At 41.4% G+C, this 13,069-nt stretch overlaps 1 protein-coding gene across 2 annotated transcripts in view; it reads right to left on the bottom strand.

The window, feature by feature from the left end:
• LOC124798260 (NBAS subunit of NRZ tethering complex-like) overlaps positions 1–13,069 on the bottom strand; it is a 424,226-nt gene that overhangs the window by 234,877 nt on the left and 176,280 nt on the right. The gene's annotated exons all lie outside the window — the stretch shown is intronic.

The raw sequence follows: 13,069 nt of genomic DNA, 5'->3' as shown, positions 1-13,069 counted from the left end.
CTAATACTTATTTCATTCATCTTTTCAGTGGTACGAGGATTAAATTGGGGCAGTTCTCATGGGTTTTCCTTTTTAAAGAAACATTTGAAAACAGACTTAAGCATTTCAGCTTTTGCTTTACTATCGTCAATTTCAGTTCCTGTCTCATTCACTAGTGACTAGCCACTAACTTTGGTGAAACTAACAGCCTTTACATATAACCAGAATTTCTTTGAGGTCTGAAGGATCGCTTGACAATATTCTGTTATGGTAGTCATTGAAGGCATCATGCATTGCTCTCGTGACACCCAAATGTGTTCCATTTTCAGCATTTCTCTATCTATAGTCCTATACTTCGTTTTACACCTATTATGCAGTAATCTGACTGTATACCACAGAGGTTCCCTCCGATTATGAACTGTTCTACTGGGTACACATCTGTCCTGTGCATGGTCAACTGTTATTTTACACATGAGGCAGGGTTCCTCTGTGTGTTCCCACCCTGTGCTGAAAGTTTCAAGTTCCCCACTAAGATATGACATTATTGATCTTTTATCTAGTTTACTGAACATATCTTTTTGCTTGTTTTAGTTGTCCTTTGTACTTTGGCAATCATTATTGTCACAACCACATCATTGCCAGTGATACCAGTTTCGATGTGGACATCCACAAAGAGGTCAGGTCTCTTTGGTGCCATTAACTCCAATATATTTCCATCATGAGTGGGGTTCCTAACTATCTCTTCTACGCAATTTTCAGAGAAGACACTTAGTAAAGTTTCACAGAATGTCTTATCATGCCCACCAATAAAAAATGTAATTTTTGCAATTAACTGTGGCCCTCATCCACACAGTACCTGGATAATACCGATGGTATGAACCGAGTTTGAGTTTTAGCAATGGTTCAGCACAAAATTTTAATCTCTAAGGATATTTCCAAACAAAAAATACACCAATAATCTAGAAACAGTTTTCAGTCTTTATGTATGCTGTGTGTAATAGTACAAGAAAAACCACAATGCATCCATTTTCATTGTGGGACAGTATTCCTATTGCTGTAAACGAGGGCAGAAATCACTATGAGTGGGAGTAGGAACAGTTTCGTACAAAAAACAACAAGGGGCTGCTGAACCAACATCATTAAATACCTATATTTTCATATTTTATATCACTATTGTGGGAGAAATAATGCTTAAAATCAAAACACAACTATTTAAATATGAGTTAAGCTAACACATTGAAGCCAAGTCACTAAAATGTGAAAATTTAAAAAGCACTGGCCGTGGCACAGATTTTATTGTGCAGTAAACAAAATGAATGGTCTATTTCTCATGGTTTAGTAAGTATTTTCAATAGGTAACTCTTTACAACCACCACTGAAAGATGAAAGATTTCATCATAAATTTCTAACTCTAACAGTCATTTCTGTAAGTTGATAACGTTTCTTTTTATTTTTTCAAACTGATGCATTCTCATAAGAAAACCTAGATTTGCGTATCTTGGTCAAAAGTTTGTCAAGCCCTTCAACATATAGCAAGCTGATTCATGCTGAAAGGTACACTTGGCTGCACTGTGTTATAACATCGATCCCTTTGTATATGAACCTTGAGACTGGGTTCTATGCGTCAACAGCAATCAATCAACTTTGCTATATTTTACTTCCAACTTCCATTTTCCCCCTTTTCCTCAAAGGTTTTTCTTGTATGTCAAAGTCACATGAAAGTAACATACCCTGTCTTTTACAACAACAAAAATAATCCAAGTCATGGGAGACTCACCACGTCTCACCTGACTTTTCTGAACTGTACCCCTTTCCCTTCAACTCTTCTGCAAGAAGAAGGAACCACTGGCTCCAAAAACTTGTAAAACTTAAACCTTCTTTTGTGCGTGTTCCCCTGCTGCAGCTTGGTGAGTAGATTTTTTTACCTATCCATTTACATTTTACCCTTTTTTGTCACAGTACTCCTTGTTGGATACCAAGTCCATGCAACATTCGCCAGGATAGACCAGGAAATCTTGTTTGAAAAGTATGTGTAAGTAAACAACAAATATTTCATTTTGGAGAAAATTGATCCTTACTTTGCTGATGCTGCAATTAATTCCCAGCCTACAACTGATTTGTTTTTCAACACACAATATTCTTTGGACACGTATGTGCTGAGCAAAACTGTGAGGGATGTAAAAGTCCTGATGAGGTTTGACAGCCATTTCAGAAAGCTACTAAACAAGTAAAGAGAGCTTCTTTGCAAATTTAAATGTAATAAAAGTTTCAAAGATAAACAAAAACCGAATAAGGCAAAAATTAACATAAGGATGGTCATGTGTGTAGCATTCAACAAATTCCAAAGAAAAATTCAGCAAAACTGACCTGAAAGAAAATTCTAAGAAGTTTCAGTCTGATGTTAAATCAGTAAAAAGATCAAAGCATTCTGTCCCAACATGCTGTGACCATACTGGCATTGAAATTGGGAATGGGGAATGATCACCATGATAAAATAAGGGAAATCAGAGCTCGTACAGAAAGATATAGGTGCATTCTGCGCACTATACGAGATTATAATAATAGAGAATTGTGAATGCAGTAGCCACCAGAAAGATCGCGGGAGGCGCACATCGGCACGACGCGTCACGGACGGTATTTGCCGCAAGTAGTCCTGTCCACCAGAGGGCACCCAAGAATTCGGCTGCGGCCTCTGCCAGCAGAACAACAACAACAACAACAACAACAACAACAACAACAACTCAGGCAGCATGGGCCGTGCCCAGTCAGTTCACATCGGGCATGCTTAGGAGACAGTTCCCGGTCTACGCTATGTGAAGTGTGACGGAAAACGTGAACTGTGTTACTACACAATTGGCGACGAGTAGGGTCGTTCTTTCGCGTGTTGCGTCGTTGTTCCGGTTTCGCAGCTTATTCACGGCATGGAGGATTTAGTGCGGGTTTTGGTTGAGCAGCAGACGGAGCTCATGGCCACCATGAAACAAGTGCTTCCGGCGGTGCTCTCCACGCTGTCTGCTCCAGTGCCGTTCCCTCCTCCCTTTCCCCCGTATGACGAGACGGCAGATGATTGGGATGCATATGAACATTGCCTTCGGCAGCATTTCCAGGCATTTCATGTTTCCGATGCGGAGGTATGTCGTGCTCTTTTCTTGGCTTGGATATCTCCCTCGCTGTATCAAGTTTTGCGGCAGCTAGTGCCATTGCAGGAACCCTCGTCCTTGTCTTTTGACGCATTGTGTTCATTACTGTCTTCATATTATCATCGCCGCATGCATGTTGTGGCGGCTAGGGTCGAGTTCTATCAATGCAAGAAGCAGCCCCATCAGTCTTACCAGGTGTGGGCTGCTACCCTGCACGGTATTAGTCGCAAGTGTCATATGTCACGGAGCAGTCACGAGAGTCGTATGCCCACGTTATGGTGCGCGACGTCATTGTTCGTTCGGCCCCTGATAGGGAGGTCCGGCAACGGGCCCTGCAGTTAGAAGACCCTTCCCTTGAGGAAGTCCTGTCCATTGCACAATCGTATGAAGCTTCTCACGCCACAGGCCAACAGTTGGAAGCGTGATGCAACGTCGCGGCGGTTCAGGGTGGCGCGGCCGCGTCCACTGCATCCGGGGTGGACGACGTGCGAGCGGTACAATTGGGCCGTTATGGCCGCTCCCGCACGCCACATAAACAGAGTTCTGGCCACCGGCCCCTGTTGTCGTCCTGTGCGTCGTGCTATATACACAGTGATCGGTCAGAGTGCCCCCAGCGTTGGGTTGTTTGTCGCAAATGTAATAAAAAAGGACACATTGCTAAAGTTTGCCGCTCAGCCTCAAAAGAATCGAAGGACGCAGGTACAGAGGACATGGACGTTGACATTCAGGAAGTTTCATCGGGCCAGGCTCCCGACGCATCGGCACACAAACTCTTTATCGAGGTGTCGGTTCGATCGTACCGATTACAACTGCAAGTAGATACGGGCGCAGTAGTTTCTTTCTTGAATGCACAAACTTACTCCGACCTTGGGTCGCCCCCGTTGGCGCCAGTTTACCGGCGTCTACGCGTTTATGGTAAACAGTTCATTCCCCTACTGGGTCAATTCACTACCAATGTGACTTACAAATCGGTCACTCGGCCTATTACTTTTATTGTCAGTGATGCAAGCTCTGTTAACCTTTTTGGCTTGGATGCCTTTCAAGCTTTCGGTTTTTCTATCACTGACACCAAACAGTTGGTCTCCGAAGACGTTCCCTATCAATCATTGGAATCTTTGATCTCCGACTTTCCAGATATCTTTGAGGAGGGCCTGGGGTGTGTTTCAGACTTTGAAGCTCACTTAACGTTGAAGGCGTCGGCTCGCCCGCATTTTCTACGCACAAGGCAGATCCCCTTGGCTCTCCGCCCTCCGGTAACAGAAGAACTAGACCGGCTGACAGCCCTAGAGGTCGTTCTTCCCATTTCTTCTAGTGAGTGGGCTTCGCCCCTCGTTATTGTCAGGAAACCCTCGGGAAAATTACGTCTTTGTGGCAATTTCAAAGCCACCATTAATTCCCAATTGGTGGTGGACACCTATCCTTTGCCTCGTGCTGATGAATTGTTCTCCGCCGTGGCGGGAGGCCAATATTTTTCAAAAATCGATCTTTCGGAGGCTTATCATCAGATACCGCTTGATGAGGACCCCAAATGGCTGGTGGTAATCAACATACCGTTTGGCCTTTACCAATACCAGCGGTTGGCCTTTGGAATATCCAGTGCCCCGGCGATATTCCAGCGTTATCTTGAGCACGTCACGTCAACAATCCCTCATTGTATTAATTACCTGGACGACATAATTGTCACAGGCCGCAGCACGAAGAAACACTTGCACAACCTTCGCACCCTCTTTCTCAAATTCAGATCCGTGGGCTTGCGTTGCAACCTGCGTTAAGTCCAACTTCTTCCAACTGTCCATTGAGTATGTGGGCTACACAATCTCTCGCCACGGCATCCAGCCGCTCTGAAGTTTGGTCTGAGGTGTTGTCGACCTTCCGCGGCCCGCTTCGCTGAAGGAGTTACAAGCTTTTTTAGGCAAGATTGCCTATTACCACCGGTTCATTCCCAGAGCTTCCACCATAGCCCGCCCCCTGCACTGCCTTCTGCGCAAGGGTGTTCTTTTTGATTGGTCACCTGCATGCGAGCGAGCGTTCACCTCGTTGAAGGAACTCCTCATGTCAGCACCTTGTTTGGCTACTTTTGACCCCCATAAGCCACTGGTCCTGACTTCGCAGTATGATGGGGGAGAGGGGGGGGGGGTTCCTGGCCCATTGCAACGCGGATGGTTTCGAGCAGCCAATGGCGTTTACATCTAAAACTCTTAGTCCCGCGCAGGCCCATTACTCCCAGGTGGAAAAAGAGGCTTTGGCCATTGTCTACGCTGTTACCAAGTTTCACCCTTTCTTGTATGGCACGAAGTTTCAGTTAATCACTGACCATAAGCCGTTAATATCGTTATTTGGCCCCGCCTCTCAGATTCCGGATAGGACGGCCCACAGACTACAGCGCTGGGCCTTGTTCCTCTCTAAGTACCATTATGACATTCATTTTCGCCCTACCGGACAGCATGCCAACGCAGACGCTCTTTCCTGTCTCCCGGTGGACCCGGATCCTAAGTTCGATCAGGAGGAGATTATGTGTTTTCATTTTGATATGGCGTCCCGCGAAGCGGTTGATGGCTTCCCGATCACTAGTTCTAGAGTCGCCAGGGAAACAGCAGCTGACCCGGTTCTCCGGCAAGTAGTTCACCTCATTCAGCAGGGGTGGTCATCCCGACCTTCAGGCCGGGCCTCGGACCCTCTTCGTAATTATTTTGTTCTACGAGACCACCTCTCCATCTAAGAAGGAGTTCTCCTTCTGGATACCGATGATACGGCTCCTCGCGTGGTTGTTCCTGCAAGTTCGTGAAGGGAAGTCCTCATATTATTACATGAGGGGCACTGAGGTGTTTCCCGTACTAAAACTTTGGCTCGCAGACATGTGTACTGGCCCAGTATTGATAGAGAAACTGAGCACTTGGTGGCCACCTGTTCCCAGTGTGCGAGCCAACAGGCATCTCCCAGGTCAGCATTCTCTTCATGGCTGCCTGCAACCCAGGCATGGGAACGTGTTCACATCGAGTTTGCGGGCCTGTTTCTCAATGGCTTTTGGCTCACTGTCATTGACGCTTATTCCCGATTCCCATATGTGGTTCACTGCTACTCAACCACTTCAGAAGTTGCAATCCAGGCACTAGCAAAAATCTTTTCTGTGGAAGGTCTGCCAGTCACCCTGGTCTCGGACAATGGACCTCAGTTTATTTCGCAGACCTTCCACAATTTTTATAGGCGTTTCGGTATTCGGCACGTTTGCTCTCCCCCCTTTCATCCACAATCAAATGGGGAAGCCGAGTGCATGGTGCGCACATTTAAGATGCAGATGAAAAAGTATGTGCACGAATTTCCTGCGGAGGAGGCGTTGACGTTTTTCCTGACGGCATACCGGACCACACCAATGGGAGAACGCAGTCCCGCAGAGCTCCTCCACGGACGCCAACCTAGGACTCTGCTGCACCTCCTCCGGCCCGGTCCTCGCCAAACGGAGTACCCGGCTATCCACTGGGTATGTCGGTCTGGACACGTGGGTTTGGTCACAATCCAAGTTGGATACCGGCAGTGGTCCTGCGCCGAAATGGCCACCGGCTCTATACCTTGCAGGCGGGGCACCGGGAGGTATGTCGTCACCAAAATCAGCTCTGTCCACGTTTGGGCACCCACCCTCCGACCCCTTGGGCACTGGCTTCCCCATTGCCAGCACTCATGTTGGTTTCTCGGGGGACATTACTGCCCCAACCCCTTGTGACTCCGCTGCACTGCGATGGTTCTCAGCCTTGGCAGCCTCCAGTAACTCCAGCACCGGCATCGCCTTCATTAGCAATGCCCCAGCGAGAGCCGGCCCCCCCTCGCAGGCCCGGTTTCACAGGAGGGTGGTTTGTACTGGTTGCTACCTCCCTTGTTTCTTGATAACTGAATGATTGTTGAATCTTACGCGGTATATTGTGGTAGGACCACATTCGCACCACGTGTTTGTAATTGAGAATAATATGAGTAGTTCCAGCACAATTTCAGCAAGGCTTATTTATTAGTAGCTGCTGAAAGATTACACACTGCAGATCTCATTTGTCTACGGGTTTTTGAAGTTTTGTCTGCAAAATAATAACTCCAACAAGCATGGGCTGGGTTTTCTTCTTGTCTGATATAAACACCACCGGATTCGAAATACTTTCAGCTAAAAATAATATTTATTCGTACTTTTTGCTTAGTAACCACAACATTTTCACTATGAACATTAATACTCTAAAATGCATTATACTGTACTGGTCATGTAAACACGTCCATCTCCCTCCAATACCGACAAAGAAGTGGCGGGCAAGCCAAAATGTGCCCGGAAGTTGCAGACATTCCTGCATTCCAAAATCTTTGGTCTACTGACCTTAATAAACTCCAAAGATACATATAAATAAATACATATAAATATACAACATTTAACATCTCAAACGAATCCATTATTTATCATAAAAGAAAATATTCATAATTAAATAAATTAAACACACTTTCTGGCAACATAATGAAGTTACGTTAGCTCTTTACTGTGGGCATCGTACTTTTCACATGAGATAAACTTTATCTCCGACAGTTAATTACATTACAGTAGCCCACCAGGACTTACAAGTGTACCCTGGTCCACTTGTCAGTCCGATACAGAGATTGCACCATTGTCTTGGCTTGTATACAAGTTTTTATCACAACTGTAGTAAACTGTTTATTCTTTCATCAACCATTGACTTCCTCCTTTGTCTCACAACATAAATTACATAAATACATATGTCGATTTGTTGCCCAGAAATTTACTATAAAATAATACTAAAGTTAAAACATTTTCTCATATTAGAACAAACATAGTACTAACTCCTACATCATCAGTGAGGTTGCAAAAGTATTTCAATTCAACAACACTATTCTCTCATGAGCCTTGTAAATTATGTGATATCAAAATTAAGAGGCAAAATAAGCCAACAAAGTATCTGTGTTGTGTTATAAACAGAGCTGAATAAAAACAGTTATGGTGAGCATGATGTAAAACAAAAGCACACTTGCATATACAAGAAAATACAGTCTATTAACTATACAATTTTTTTTAAGCATTATGGTCTATTTAAGTGAATGAACAAGATTTCAAAATTTATGAGATTTGCTATTCTCAAACTGTGGGGGTGGGTGACATGTCTTGTCTCCTAGCATCATCAGTAAAATAAAATCCCTTATTTATCAAGTTTACATATTTTGCAATTCATTAAATACTGTACAATTACTTAAACAAGCATATAGGAATCATGAAATCTAATCTTATAATAGAATTATGTGACAATCAGTCTAGATACAACATTGTTTTGCATGAGATATGTTACATGGCCTAGTATGGTGACTGCATCCCCCCCCCCCCCCCCCCCCCGAGTAAAATTCTTTCCACATAAAGGCATGTTTGTAGGCTCAGGGCTCAGTTTGCTCTTTTCTCAATATACCAATATACGGCTTCAAAGAAACAACATTCCTAAGACCAAACAGCTTTCTCGACTTGGGATATACTAATCGGTACGCATTTGGGTGGGAGTTCTCAATAATCTCAAATGGCCCAATGTAAATTTCAAAGAACTTCTTGAGTTCTGCTGTTAGTAACTTTGATCGTTCGTGGGATTTCACTAAGACATGGTCACCTACTCTGAATGTGGTAGCCTTTATTTTCCTATCATGTCTGTTTTTCCTAGCTTCACCTAGTTTCTTCATGGTTTTCTTTACAATCTCTTCACGTTCTTTCATTGATATTAAGCTACATTGTGGAAAGTCTATTAATTCAGAAATAAGATTTGCTGGTCTGAGATGAAACATAATTTCATATGGTGAAAACCCAGTAGAGCTATGCTGCAAGCTGTTCATATCCTCGAAGTTGTTTACATGGTCGGACCAACTAGGGTGTTTGTGACTACAATACGTCCTACGAAGTCTCCCTATTTCTCTCATGTACCTTGCTGCTGGGTTTGAAGATGGGTTGTACACGGATATCAAGATGTGTTTTGTGTTAGTTTCTTCCATGAATGCTTTCCAGTTTTTTGAAACAAATTTTTTCCATAAACTCTTGAAGTAATCTCTCTCAATCTTTGTAATGATCTCTTTACTTGTAGCTTTTCGAACAGAATAAAGTTTAATTAGTTTGGAAAATACATCAACCATGACGAATATAAAACAATGGCCACCTTTGCTTTTAGGTAAAGGTCCATAAAAGTCTACAGCTACTAAATCTAATGGCTTATCTGGAATGATGTTCTGCATTTCTCCCTGACATGTTCTGTTGCTTACTTTTACTCTTTGACATTTGTTGCACGTTGATATTTCATTCCTCACCTTCTTTACCATGTTATAAAAGTAGATATTTTCTTGTAACTTTTTTACACATTTCTGTATTCCACAGTGACCATAACTCTCATGCGTGTACTTTATTAACTTTTCTGCCTCATACTCTGGCCAACATAGCTTCCAATTGTCAGAGTCCACATCTGTTGTTCTAAAGAGTGTTCCCTTAAAGACCTTATAGTACTTGTCAAGTTTATCATACCCTCTTTTGCCTAAACAGTCCTTAACCAATTTCCAATTAGGATTGTTATTCTGTCCCCTCCTGATGTTATTGCAAAGTGTCCTTATGAGCTTTTCATCTTGGATTCCCTTCATGTATCTTATTTTAAATTCCTTTTCTTCCTCTTGATCAAACATTTCCTGATCTCCTCCTACTGGTAACCTGGATAAAGCATCAGCTACTACATTTTCTGATCCCTTAATATACACAATTTCGTAATCAAACTGTTGCATGAACATTGCCCACCTGGTTAATCTACTGTGATATAGTCTACACTCCCGCAAGTAACTTAAAGCTTTGTGGTCTGAATAGAATTTTATCTTGTGTCCTAACAGGTATGTTTTAAATTTTGTAAACACCCAGTGTACTGCGAATAATTCTTTTTCTGTGACAGTGTACGTTCTCTCATGTTTAAGTAACATTCTGCTGGCAAATGCAATGGTACAATGAAGATTTTTTTCCATTCACAACTTTCTCCTGAAATAGCTCTGCTCCTAGTCCATAATCACTACTGTCAGTGTGGAGACAAAATGGCAAACTAAAATCTGGTCTGTGTAAAAGACTGTTCTTACAAAGTTCATTCTTAATTTTATCAAATGCTTTCTGGCACTCTTCAGACCAATTCCATGTAGCATTTTTTCTAAGTAAGTTGCTTAAACATGTTACATTAAGGCATTGTCCATTTACATATTTTCGATAGAACCCACAGAGTCCATAGAAAGATTTTAACTGTTTTCGGTTTCTAGGATATGGAAAGTTTACAATAGATTTTATTTTCTCAGGATCTGCACTTATCCCTTCCTTTGTAATGACATGACCTAAAAATTTGAGTTCTGACACACCAAATTTACATTTTTCCAGTTTTAATGTCATACCACCTCTTCTGAGTTTCTCACACACCTTTTTCAATAACTTCAAATGTTCCTCCCAACTTTGATTTGAAACTAATATATCGTCTACATAAATTGTTAATTCTGACACAACTTCTCGGCCAAGTACATAGTCTAGTGCCCTTATAAATTCAGTGACTGATGAGTTTAATCCGAAAGGCACTACACAATACTGGTAACATCTCCCATTGTATAAGAAAGCAGTGTACTTTCTAGAACTAATTGCAAGAGGTACTTGATGAAAACCTGAAGTTAGGTCAAGGCTTGACATAATTTGGATATTTTTAAATTTATATAACAACTCATCGATGTTCTCTGTATAAACATTTGTTTAACTGTCTGGAATCTAGTACTAGTCTGACTTGTCCATTAGGTTTATTTACAGTGACTAAGGGATTATTATAAGGGCTTATACTCCTCTCAATGATTTCACACACTTCCAACTTTTGCAATTCTTTCTCCACTGCTACCCTTTTCGAGATTGGAATACTGTATGGTTTTGTAAAGAAAGGTTCATGTGGCTTCAACTGTAAAGTAAATTGGTATCCAATTACTTTACCTGGAATATTGCTAAATACATCACTATATTCCCACAAAAATAATTTCAAATCTTGTTTTTGGTTCTCAGTTAGTTCTCTAGCTTCAGCTACTTTTTCATTTACCAACTTTTCAAACTCTATCTCGTCTGTATCAATATCTGTGACATGGCTTTCAATGTACTTACCTTCTTTTGTAACTTCAATACTGTTCATAGTCTTATTCATACAAAACACATTTGACTGAAGAAGTTTCGTAGTGATGACTTCACCATTTGGTACAGTCATCATTAATTTCTGCCCTGCCCAATCAAATGCTGCACTTACTTTTCTTATCCAAGACATGCCTAGGATAAAATCCTCTGTGAGATCAGGAATGCCGAGACACCCATGTGACCATGATTTACTGTGCTTCCCGGTAGCACCTCTTATTTTAATTCCTACTACAGGTAACTCAACATAATCCTTATTAGTTTTCAGTTTTTTACTTAATGTTTCTGATATCCCAGACACTTGACTTCCTGTGTCCACTAAACACTTTCCTTTCCATGATCCTATCTGCACATCAATAAAAGGACTGCTTTACATCAAAGTCAAATTTTTTCTTAATATTCTCATGTAATAAGTCATCTTCAATTTCACTAAATCCACATCCCTTTCCAGTGTCCTTACCTGTATCATTACCACCAGAGTTATATGCTGTTATTACCCTAATTGCATTTTCTTTGGCCTGATTACTATTCCTGAATATTTCATTAATCCAACTACATTCATTTGTGCTATTGTGTGTCTCTCCTTTGTATTTATCTCTTAACACTTGTGCAATGTGATACTTAATTCTATGTCACCATTCGGGATACAAAGTTTCACATATATCAAGTGTTACCTTTCTGAAATTTTCATCATCCTTAATGGCACTACTGATAAGTTCAACAAAAATTGCTCACTATCTGACATTTCATCATCTACTCCCCTAATGCTGTTAAGATTACCTGCTGTCAATTCCTTCTCATTTTTCTTACATGTATCACGATCAAATAACTCATTGACTAAAATTCTGGCATCCTTATCATTCAAATTGTCAACTGTTTTCATGTGTACCTCACTAACTTCATTACTATCCTCTTTTATATTAGTAATCCCTAAAGCTTCCAACTCCTCACTTACACCAATAAAACATCTTTCTTCACTACTATCCTCAATCTCCTTTCCTTCCCAATCAACATCACAAAAATTATCCTCTTGATCCTCTGCACCCTTACCTTCAGTATGCAGATACACATTTAAATCATCCTTACTAGGTGCTCTTTTCATTCCTAGCCCACCAGACTCTTCCATAAGTTCTCTAATTCCTAATACACTTGGATCATTTGAACAACTATTTTCCAGCAAGGTGCCCTTCTCAGCCCACTCATAGAATGAATCTAAGTTTAATTCTTCACAGTTTTCTAAGCAATCAGTGTCTTTAAATAACTTACCTTTTGTTTCTGGTTTATTTGTATGACATATATTATTTGTAACAGATACTACATTAATGGGATAACACTTCTCTTTAAAATAATTACTCATTATGTCACTGGTATCTTTCTGTTTAGTTAGACAGTTTGGGTTGGCCCTTTCCATTTGTGTACACATAGCCCCTACCTTGCGGACCGCCAATGGAGCCCTATTCAGTTTTTTAACTCCTGTTCAGTTCTCCCCATACCATTATGACTATTCCATTCCTTTGGTTTATTTCCAAAGTGCCTGTTACCAAATCGATTATGACTATTTCCATATTGACCCTTGTAATGGAAATTGTGTCCTTGTGATCCCTTTAAGATGTACTGGTGATTTCTCTGATGAGAATCACTACTTCCAAAACTGTTTGGTTCCTTTTTATCATGTTGTGTGTTTCCCCAATTTGTATGCTCTGTCTTTTGAAAATCGTTTTGACTATGGTGTGGTGATTTACCCGTTTTCTCAATAATTCTGTCTAGT

The sequence above is a fragment of the Schistocerca piceifrons genome, chromosome 5 (assembly GCF_021461385.2).
Source record: "Schistocerca piceifrons isolate TAMUIC-IGC-003096 chromosome 5, iqSchPice1.1, whole genome shotgun sequence".
In the NCBI taxonomy this organism is placed as follows: Eukaryota; Metazoa; Arthropoda; class Insecta; order Orthoptera; family Acrididae; genus Schistocerca; species Schistocerca piceifrons.
This window is presented reverse-complemented; position numbering and strand designations above follow the sequence as displayed.